Source organism: Papaver somniferum, unplaced genomic scaffold (assembly GCF_003573695.1).
Source record: "Papaver somniferum cultivar HN1 unplaced genomic scaffold, ASM357369v1 unplaced-scaffold_118, whole genome shotgun sequence".
Lineage (NCBI taxonomy): Eukaryota > Viridiplantae > Streptophyta > Magnoliopsida > Ranunculales > Papaveraceae > Papaver > Papaver somniferum.
In genome coordinates this window covers 16,287,640-16,300,194 of record NW_020620825.1, presented here as the reverse complement: position 1 = coordinate 16,300,194, position 12,555 = coordinate 16,287,640, and positions in this window count along the sequence as shown.

Below are 12,555 nucleotides of genomic sequence, written 5' to 3'. Positions count from 1 at the left end.
GGCTCTATACTAGCAGGCATGCTGTCTAGGAGCATTAATTATCTGAGAATTGAGTAATATGAGCTTGTTGAAGCGTCATATTTATTACGTATCGTCAGGGAAAACGTTGTTGCATCCTGAAGACATTATCGCTCTATTCTAGCAGGCAAGCTGTCTAGGAGCCGTCCAATCATAATGATTTTATACACATGTCTTTTATATAGTCAGGTAAAACATTGTTACATCCTAAAGATGTTATCGCTCTATACTAGAAGGCAAGCTGTCTAGGAGCCGTCTAATCGTCGATTCTATATAAAAGTAATTACTGAAATTGTTCAGTATTCATGAGATATGTCGTTGTCTCAGTTGAGATACTGCACATCTGCATATGCTCTGAGAGACAGTATTCTCAGTCAGAGGTTCTTGCGGCATGAGCTTTCATGCTTCGATGAGAGACATGAGCATCAATACTCATCTGATTGTTGGATCAAGAGTATGTACAATTATGGTTTTACGATTTTAGCCTTTGTTGAAAATCCACCATCTACACTCCTGAACCCCCATCCACTGACAAGGAAATGTATGACTGGGGACTTCTCACCACAGTGCATGTTAAAGGAAACGAATTCAAGAGAGCATTTTTTTTATGTTGGCACTGCCGTCAACATCATTCCTTTGAAAACTCTCAGAGCCGCTGGCATTACTCGACAAGAAGCTACACCTGCTCCCATGTCAATCAGAGATCACGAAGGGACACTCAGAGATGCATACGGACACATCACCCTCAAGGTCAGAGAGAATTCGGTCTGCACTAAGGCCAAGTTTTATATAATCCGGGAGATCCAGGATATGACATGATTCTTGGACGACCTTGGATTCATACCGGAAAAGTGACCCTAATGCCTTCGATTGAAGAAAGCTCCGACTCATAAGAAATAGAAGATACTCCATCATTCGAGCATCTGGAGGAAGTTAAAGCCTTGGTGGAATTAGCACAAAAACCTGTAAAAAGTGCACATTCTTTCATCAAAAGGTTCCGTACTCAGGAAAGTATGATTCCTCTTCATGCGCCTATACTACCAATGTTTAATTATGTTGCTCTGGTTCGAGGACTTCTTCCCACTAACAACTTAGCCGTCACAAAGAGCTACGAGTGGATAGCTTCACCATGGCAATATTACACCAAATGGTTGAATAAAAAGTTTCTGCAAACTGAGCATTCTCTCAAAAGATTTATTGCTGAAGACACGGCTAAGCATGACAGACAGTATGCTGGATGCTCCCCTCTGAACGAGTGTCCATATGTGCCGCAACCATGGAATCCCATCACACGAGGAATTCCGAATCAGCATAAAATTTTCAAGGCACGGACGACCAAGCCTAACAAATTCAAGGAAGGAGATTTAGATCTTAAAGCAACTAAGCGTAATCTCTATTCTGCAAGAAGCTCCAATTGGGAAGGATCTTTCATGGTTGCAAGATCCATAACTGGAGGCTACTACAAACTTATGAACACAGATGACAGGACCATGCCCGTGATCCATGAGAATTGGCTTAAGGCATTTGACGCCTGAAATTTTTAAGCATTTGAGGTACTGGGAGTTTGAGCATTCATGACGTCTGAGATTTGGCATTTAGGATTTTCTTTCATTGTATTTCAATTTCTCCAAAACGTTTGCAATACTTGCATTCAGTATTTGAATTCAGCAATTTATCGAAGTTCAGTTCATTTTGCTTAAATAAAATCTCTATCAAACCCAAAAGAAATCCTCAATCACTTACCAATCCAAAACCAATCAATATCAAAACCAAAATAAAACCTCACATCTCTCAGAAGTTCAGAAGTTCAAGAGATTATGAAAAGGGAAATCAAAGAAAATCAGCAAAGAAAGATTTTTTCTCCTCTGCATCCTTCAAGACTTGAAAGGTTGCCTTCTCCGTGTTCAGCTCCTCAGTGAACTTAGCAATCTTGTCTTCCTTCTCCATCACAACATCATTGGGAAAGGGTATGTTATTCTCACACGAGTTCTTGATTGCATCTATTTTCTTACGAAGCCACTTCACGTTGAGGCCAAGTCTTTCAGAATGCTCCAAGTTGAACTCCCAATCAAAGAGTACATCTGGAGTCACAGTATTTCTGGCCCTAGCACATCTAGGGTCTCTGGTAACAACACGCAAGATGACACTTACTTGCATTGTTAAAGCATAAGCGCGTCTAGGGTCTCTGGTAACAATGATGTGACCAAACTTCCTCTATATCTTCTCGTACAAGCCTGCATATCCAATAGAAACGCTGAATCCACCAACTAATTCATGATATGGAAGCGATGCATCAAATGGAGGATCAAAAGAAACTCCCGCACTTGGATATTCATGTACCACTATACGGTTCTCAATTACTGGAGCAACTTATACGGTCATGGCAGCAGTTTCTTCAGTCTCCTCTACTTGTGGCTCGGTTTCTTCTACTACTGGATTAGCAACAATCGAGGTTTCCATAACTTCAGTAACAACTCTCTCATGGCCTTAAAGTGTAGAGATGGTTGTCTCTTTATCAATAACTCCAGGGCTGCTCGCGTTATCATTATTGATTTCAGTATCCTCAACTTCGGTGTTTGGTACCTAATACGAAGATTACATGAGGTTAGAGCAATCTAGACATGTAAACCAAATAGGATCATAAACTACATCATACAAGCAGTCCAACATCATCAAGGTTCATCATTATGCACTCAATACACGAGCAAATAGCGTGAAAGTCATAAAAATACGCTCGGCAAGCTCATCTGAAGAGATTTTACTCTGCCCTGTACAAGATGACGAACTGGGAGCAATATACAAGGAATCTGAGGATGTACTATATACCATTCTCTTAGTATGGATGTTCTCTACAACGTATCAAAATTTCATAACAATCCTATGAATGAGCAAGGAGATATGGTCAAAATATTGGACAACATACAGTTTGAAAAAGTTCTGAAAGTCTCCTGGAAGTTTACTGTTTTGCATTTTTCATGCCCTAAACATGCCCAAAACTTAAAAAGCCTCTTTCGAAAAGCTTGTAAATTTTCCGGGCTTGAAGATACATATGCATACCATGAAAATCCGACTTCAGACGAAGATTTTTTGGCGTTTTTCCTAGAAGACTGAGTTCTGAATTTTCTGGCGACGTATTTCAGCAAAGTTTTTCGTATATGCACATGGATTCTCGTTCACTCATTCATAAATAAACAATTTCATGTTTTATGGATAAAATTAAAGGGAAATACTTACTTGGGTGGTCTCTGAAATGTTCAAATGCGTCAACATCAAGAGTCTCATTACTTCCATTCGGTTTTGAACCTTGGGAATTTTCTTTATCTCTATTCTCCGAGGTTGAACGAGTATCAGCACTCTCCACTTCCATGGAGACATCCTCCTGGATATATTTTCAAACCATTATCATTTTACCTATGAAGCATCATATTTGGCTATGTGGAAGAATACTCACATCATTCTCTTCTTCAACACTCAAGTCAGAAATCGTCTTCCCAGCAACAGAAAATTGAAGACCATCAATACTTGATGGATCAAAGTTCTATAACCAAATAACAAATTTTGGTTTACAATCCTAGTAATACGGATAGGAAAAAGTCACGACAGAAAAGTATTGACAACTCATCAAGGAAACAATTGGGGACTTTATGATGTTAGGTAATAGCTTACAATTCTTGTTCCTTCCTTCTCCACCGTGAATGACTGTTTCTGCTTCTGAGAAGTTTACTTCGATTCGAGGTCTCACAGTATGATCACCCTGCAAAAGAAAATTGGTGCGATAATCAAAAGCATTTATTTTAATCTTATGAAGAATATGTAAAAGATACATACCGGTGAACATCCTGGAGATGCCTTTCGCTTATCGCCGCCAGGCTCTTTCACTAAAGGTTGGCCAACCATTACAAAATCATGTAAACCCTCAAGCTTCTGATCCCAAAAGTCTATGTAACCTGGAGTTACATATGTGATTCATTCAGAACAAGGAAACCAGTAAGAACCTCCTTCCACACGTGTGCGATCTAAACAGGTCTTAAGATGTTGCACTGATGGTTTCCTTCTTCGAAAAGTTGGAACACATTGATCCATACCCATCTGACGAGCTACTCTATCGATGTTGTATTCCTCTACTGAAAATTCTCCATATATTGCTGATATCAAGTAACCTAGAGTACAACTCAACATGAAGGATCTTTCGAGATCGTTCAAGTCAACACCAGATTTCAAAGTCATACTTTCTTCAGTATTGAAAGTTTTCAACTGAGAAACATAAGAAGGAACTAGCACCCAGGGACGGAAATTAAACTCAGATTCATTGTCTAACACATAGATGAGACGTGTCTTCGATTTAGGTTGCTTTGTAGACCAGCGCATAATCCTGGAATTATCCTTCTCAGGAAAAATACGACGAGAATCAGTAGCATTCAGCCTTTGCAAGATATTACGAGGAATAGGTGCATAATTCTTGAGTCGCTCCCGCATCAAGGCCTAGAGAAACATCGTATTGGCGTAACATTCAATCTTCATAAAGTCATTCGAAATGCCGGAGTCTATAACCAAGGAGTCCAGGTTAGAGTACAAAGAACCCAATAATAGACTACCTATGGGAAGCTGTTCACCTTGATCCATCTTAATGGCAAAAGGGATTACAAACGGCTTTAGCAAAGTTCCGAGGTCTTCAAACACGTCCTTGGACATCCATAAACACAAGAAAGCAGCAACAGATAACATACCGTCAGGTTCGTCAAGAGGGGTATCTCAAGGCCACCAGTATGTTCACCAGTGGGCGTAACAACCTTTTCCAGACGCCTTATTAATTCTCTCCATCTCAACTGTCAAGATGTTGGAAACTGCGGTCTCCTCTGCTGAAAGCTCTTCAGGGAAGTTACCCGTGATTGGGAGGTGCAACAAATCAACTACATCCTCCAAAGTAATAGACTCTCTCCATCTGCATATGAAGGTATGAGTTGGAATGCACCAGTGAGCAAGTAGAACTACAATACCTCACGCATCATGGAAAATGAAAAAATCTCCAGATGCTTGGTTAGCCCTGGTCACCTGTGCTCTATCCAACATGGCTCTAACACGAGGAAAACCCAGCATATGTCTCGCCCACCCAGAGAATTTTTCTAATGGACATCGAGAAAGCTTGAATTTTATAATCGACGCAAGAAAAAGTCCTAGTTCAAGACAAAATTGAATAGCTGCTCGAGGAGTCACTAATTTTTTCTAAACAACCTCTCTGGGATTTATCAGAAGGCGAAATGCTGGAGATTGAAGACGTTTTTCAGTTCCCTGCTGAACCGCGAAAAATGCATCATCTATATTTGGAATTTTTTTAAGCCCATGAGTTTCTTCTTCTTCTTCACCAGCGGAGGTCTCATCCATACACATATCATCTCTGGAGGCATCATTTTCCTGGGAGCCAGACATCTTTGCGAAGTAGCTGTTATGTGTGCAAACGTTATTTCAGAATATTGTCATACAAGACGCAAACTTCGACAATATGATGGAGCTACACAATCTGACAACAAAATATTCATGCAGGTATCTACAAAAATGGTAATCCTTAACTCTTACCTCTTTAAAATTCCACTAGCAGTGATTGTGATATAAGAGTTAACACTCCAAAATTAGTTCGTTCTTTGCTGCAATAACGAACAAAGCCTTATCATTTGAAAATTGAAACCCGATTTTTCATACAAATCATGAACATAATTTTCATAGTATAAACATCCACAACTGAGTTATGAAACTTACACCGAGACAATATTTCATAAATAAATTGTCTAAGTTCAAGGGTTACTCAAAACCTATGTTTTGATTTTGCGAAACAATGATTAACGTGAATAATTCACGAAATTTTTTCAAAAACTTTTATTTACTCATGTAAATAAATATATGGCATTATATATGTCATGATTTCACATAAAAAAAAATCTATTTTTTCCTTCGTACGAGCATTTTTCTTTGAAAAGAAAGTTTATTTCGGTCTTGTGAAAAGTTCACACCTTTTAAGATAAAGTTTTGGTTTTCATGAAAGCTCATAAACAAAATTTTATCACTGGACACAGGTCTATTTCAAAAAGAAAATCTCTCAAGTTAGGGGTTATTACTAGTCTCTCGAACTAACGATCGAACGAACATACGTTTAATAAAAATAAGGGTTTTTTACAAAACTCACACTCATATATACATATGTATAAAATTTTAATATGATAAAAGCATGAACAACTCATGAAACGTCTAAAAAAAATAATTACGTACCTGTCGGTGCCGGCCGGAAATTGGCCGGACGGTGATCGGATGGCCAGCGACGGTGATTTACGGCAAATTTTCCTGCTCTCTTCTGCTGCTGACGTGAAGGGAGGAAGAAAATGAAGGTGATGGTCGTACGTGTGAGGAGAAATAAAAAAAAAGGATTAATTCCCTTTTATATCAATTTTTATTTCCAAAACCTAATTTCACAAGGATTTCCTTTTCAGGCCGGGCCAGTGAATCCTAATTCGATCAAGGTCCCATCACCAAACTAGCGGTTCAACACCAAATTATGCTCATTAGACGACGCTCTATCATGACACTGGGATCTTCGTTCAACCATGGTCCCCTCACACAATCGAAAGTCCGTTAACATCTTATGTTTTCTTACAGCTAAGTTCAATTACTTATTTCGTTCATAACTGGAAAATCACCATTCAGTGCTGACTGAGGAACATGACTGTCCCTCACTAAGCAGGGGACTTAATGTAATGATGGATTTTCGACAAAGGCTAAAACCGTAAAACCATAATTGTAGTACTCCTGATCCAGCAATCAGATGAGTGTTGAGACTCATGTCTCTCGTCGAAAGCATGAAAGCTCATGCCAAAAAATATCTGACTGAGAATACTGTCTCTCAGAGTATATGTAGATGTGTAGTCTCTCAGCTGAGGCAACGACACATCTCATGAATACTGAACAATTTTGGTAATTACTTCTATATAGAATCTAAAGATTAGACGGCTCCTAGACAGCTTGCCTGCTAGTATAGAGCAATAACGTATTCAGGATGCAACAAGGTTTTCCCTGACTATATAAAGGAGATATGATGTTTCAACAAGCTAATATTTCTCAATTCTCAGATAATTAATGCTCCTAGACAGCATGCCTGTTAGTATAGAGCCATCAATTAATTATCTCTAATCGTTAACTGAATATTCAGCAATATTCTATGATTCTTCGTAATATTTCGTCACTTGAATTCGTGGTTCTTCCCAGCAGAATTCCACGGGTTAGTGATAAATGTTCAACGAACGGGTATTTGAGCCGCTATCGAGTAAGCCCCAACCAAAATGGTGTGAGTGTACTCAGCAATAATGCAAAAACGGGCACCTGAATGCGCAAACGAGCATTCCAAAACAAGAAGGAATGATGAACCTATGCAAAATAGGAAGAAAAATAATAATAATAAAATATTAGCAAAGGCGCTAGGGGACTGGGCCCACCAACCGTCCAGTCACGCCGTGGCCAGTCCCACGCCCAATTCTGTATTTTATCATACTTTGTTATTTTTCCGTGATCTCATAAAAATCTCTTCATTCAAGCAAATCTCCTTCGCGTTCAAGGAAACTCCCCAGTCTCATGGTGTTTCCTCGCATCAAAGAAATAAAATAATTAGGAAAGGTGTCTTGGGACCGGGCTCACTAGCCGGCCGGCCATGCCGTAGCCGTGGCCGGACCCACACCTCATGGTTCCTTATTATTTTGTTATTTCTCTCATCCCATCCTGATTTCATGATATTTCCCTAAACTCATGAAAATTATGTAAAATTAGGGAGAAAACGCACGGGACTGGGCTCATTGGCCTGCCGGCCATGCCCTAGCCGTGGCCGGTCCAACACGCTCTTGTCTCATTATTTTAATATTATTTGTTTCCCTCATCCCATGGAAACTCCTTCACTTCAAGGAAACTCCCTAGTTTCAGCAAACTCCTTGAATTCATGAAATTTCCCTCAAGTCATGAAAATAATATAAAATTAGGAAAACTCGTGGGGACCGGCCCCTAGCCGGCCGGTCATGCCCTACCCGGTCCCACACACTCCTTATTTTATTATTATTATTTTTTATGTTTCCCTCATCTCATGGAAACTCCTTGATTTCAACAAATTCCTTGGTTTCAACAAACTCCTTGATTTTATGATATTTTCCTAAAATCATGAAAAATATTATAAAATTAGGAAAAGTGCCTTGGGACCGGGATCTTAGGTCGGTCAGCCATGCCTTGGACATAGACGGTCCCACACTTCATGATTCCTTCATTATTTTATTATTTATTCCTTCATCTCATGAAGTTTTCCTGGTTTCAGCAAAAATCCCTGATTTCTTCATGTTTTCTCAAAATGTTGCTCAAACGCGCATCAGAAAATATCGAAACTCTCAGGACTGAGACATGGATATTAGGGAGACACGGGCATGTCTCCTTGACCGACCAAGGCCAGCCCTGAGGCTTGAAAAAATCCGGTCCCACGTGTTTTAACAATTTTGACCTAATTTGCTCAATCGCTCATATTGGGTCCAAACTCTTCTCAAACAACTTAGATTTTGCTCAAACGACCATCAGCTGGACCCATGATCACCAAGGGCCGGTCTCATGCCCCCTTGGTCGGTCCCTCATCTCTCCATAATCAGGTTTTACTACCTAATGCTCACATGAGCATTATTTTAAAAAATGATGAAACAAACATTTAATCATGTTTTCACCAAGTCTTCAAGAGACTTTGGTATTTTGGCTCACTTGAGCATCTGAGCGCTACATGGTCGATTCATCATCCCATTCCCTCCTTCATTTCATGAATGATTTTCAATAAATCATCAATTTATCATCAATTCAGCAGTTGATCAAAATTAGGGTTTCGAATCCAAGGTTCATAATTCCAGATTCAAATGCTAATAATTTTATGTTGATCCCATGATCAACACCCTAATTAATTATATTCAGTTCAGCTGCCAATATTTTAAATTTATCTTGGTCCTGTTACCAATGATATCTCAAACGAGCAACATTTGTTCAAATGAGCAACATCTGCTCACACCAAAGAATATTGGCTCCAATATTAATATTCAACAATTCATCAAATGGGCAACACATGCTCAGATGAGCAATATTTGCTCAGATCAAGGGATATTGGTTCAACTATCAATATTCAACGACTCAGAACAATATTTGTTCATTTTAGCTATCAACATTTATTCGACAATGTATTTTGTCTCAGCAGACATGTCCAATTCATGAGTTTCAGAACATTTTTAAATCACATTCGACTCAGCAATACAAGGACTCATCGTCCCATAAAGTCAGCAACTGACTCCACGAGATGTCAATCATGTCACATGAGGGGATATTAACTAGGGTTTTGGTCTGGCGGTCCACGGCACGTGTGTTCATGCACACGATGAGAATGTGAGCAAGTCGTGCAATCAGTTGAAGGAGTTGGCAAAGTAGTGGATGAAAAATCAACCAAGTCTCCGCACGATGAGCAACTGGTTTTGACATGATTTCCCACTTCCCCACTCTTTGACTTCAACAACTGTCACACTTCATGGGATCAAGGTGTTCACAATTCCATCAATATAAATAAGTCTCTGAATCCTGATTGAAACAGACAAGAATTTCTCGACAAGTTCATACAGACAATCTTTCATTTATACGAACTCATCGTCTGAGCAATCACTCTCAACTGAGTAAATTCAATCATTCAGAACTTTCTTACGCAGAATACACAATACACTTACAATCTCGATCACCATTGATCTCGCAGATTTCTCATCTTCCCTCCTACAGATCAACCCATCCTATCTTCTGACCGAATTGAATATGGAACGGCCATTGTCTTGGTTTAGGACAGAGTCTTACAGATTGATCTCTCAAACTTAAAGCACTCCCTTCTTGCAGTGCATATGTGTGAGGTTGAGAATTTTCTTGGTTCAAGGAGTCTCCTCCGCACGGTCATCTCCTCAATCCCATAAAAACCAGCAAATCATTTTTCCACATCTACACCTCCTTTTGTTATAGGAGGAAGCATTATATTCCTTGATCAAGTTATGTTATGATAAGCATCCAACAAGTTCCTATCATGAACAACAAGATTTTTTGGTGTACTTTCTTGTTTAGTGCCTGTTGTAACTTTAATGCAACTTTTTTTCAGATGAATTGAATGAAAGAGAAGTAGAATTCTTACTTGTATATAGCCTTTTCTTTGTCCTTCTGATACCTCGTCTCAATCGATTAATTTGTATTCTGATATCATAAATCCTGTGATCAATTCTTTTCTAAAGGTTAATAATTGTGTAGTTATGACTTTCTGGGAAATCTTTCTTTAAATTGAAGTTATATTTCTTTTTCCCACATAATTTAAGAGATGCAACACAATTAATAATTTGGTGCAAGGACTTTTGTAAAACATAAATCCTATCTCTCTCAGTTACCAATGATCAATCTTTTGAGGAATTTTTTTAATGGAAACAAGGTTCCACACTAGACTGTTTCTTTTTAGATTTATTCCTACATGGTCTCATATCACCTTCCTGTTTACATTGGAAATATTTTTTTCGAGATCTGACGATGAAAATGCAGGGGTACCAAAATAGACCACCAACTTTTTCGTATGAAATCTGTATGGACAAACTTAACACAATTCCGAGAGTTCAACTTAATGAATCTGAATCAAGGAATAATATTTAGAGTTATATCTCTATCTCTCACAATAAGAAAGTTTACAGAGACTAGTCCGTGAACCTGATTTACGTGTGAGAGTACTTGGGTGATTCCAATCATAAATTTGCGAAGCAATCAATCAAGTCGTATCCAACAAACAAGGTTGGACATATCTACTTTGATTGATTAACGCACAACCTGTGATATTTCAATTATAAAGATAAACAATATAATGCGGAAAATAAATAATACTGACACCAGAAATTTTGTTAACGAGGAAACCGCAAATGCAAAAACAAACCCGGGACCTAGTCTAGATTGAACACCAAACTGTATTAAGTCGATGCAGACACTAGCTTACTACCAATTAACTTCAGATTGGAATCTAATTGAGACCAAATTAAGCCCTCACAGAAATTCAGTTACAATCGCGTTCCTTACGCCTCTTGAATCCCAGTAAAACTCCGCGTAACTGATTCCCTTAGCTGGCGTCACACCAACTAAGAGTTGCTTCAACTAAATTGAAGACTTTAAACCAATCTGACTCCCATAGATAATCCTATGTATGTGATTTAATTTTTGATCAAAGATCAAGGTGATGGAAATCAATAGCAATAGACAAAGTCTAGATAACCTAAAAATCCGGACTTATGCAACCCGAAATGCAGCCTAGATTATTATTCACCTCACAAGTATTAAACTTGTGGAATCCATAAAGTCTGGAACGAAGAGAACTTTGATGATTACTATCTATCTTGACCAAGTGATCAACTCAAGAATTGATCAAGATCAAGATACTCGAGCTATCAGATAAACGATAGCTGGAGCTGGCTTCACGGATCCCTATGAAGTCTTTGTACTCGCTAAACCCTAAAAATGGTTATAGGACTAGGACGACTCTAGTTTTACAACTAGGACACACCAAGAAAATTAGTGTCGGGATTCAAAAATCTCAGTCGTTTGAGGATCCCCTTATAGACATTCAAAGCATATGTGTTGCTTTAGGTTTAAGCGAAGATAGATTTGGAACCAAATAAACATTATCCACCGTTAGATGAATCTTTGAATATGACTTACATAATCAATATACACATTCTGGCTAGGATGAACCGTAACAGAACCATGTACAAGACCATGCTCATGAATGGTTAGCCGAAGCTTGCCAACATAACTATAAGCTTGAGCATTTACATAAAAACTTAAGACTCAAATCGAACACAATCATGTAATCAAATATGTGTATGGTGTTTTATAAATATAAAGAGAGATTATTAAAATGTTAATTATCTCGGAGAAATAATTATATGTGCATATGAATTTAATCAACATGGTAAGTAGGCGAACAGAATACAAGTACTTAACCTGTGCGTTAACAGTTATGTCACAGTACGTGTACTGGTATGAAAACCTTAAGACATAGCCGAATTCTGAAGTTCATAAAACTATTTCAGTATGCGTACTGGTATGGATACCATTTAAACATAACGAGTTCTGGAGTCCACACAACTTTTATGGTATGCGTACTGGTATGGATACCATTTAAACATAGACACGTTCAAGAGTCCACAAAACTCCTCTGGTACGAGTACCAGTATGGGTACCAAACCGGTTGCGTAACCAACAGTTCCTTTCTAGTACCCATACTGGTTTGCGTATCGATCTGGATTCACGAGTTCACAGATTTTAAAAGGTGTGCATACTAATATGCGTACCAAAAATTTGTTTGTCGGTATATAGCTACTCTGTTACGTGTACGAGTACATGTATTATGGCTTCAGACTTATAACAGTTTTCCCAGTTTGTTATCCTAATATGTAAATTGTCTTATATCCAAATTTATAGTAGTTCTAT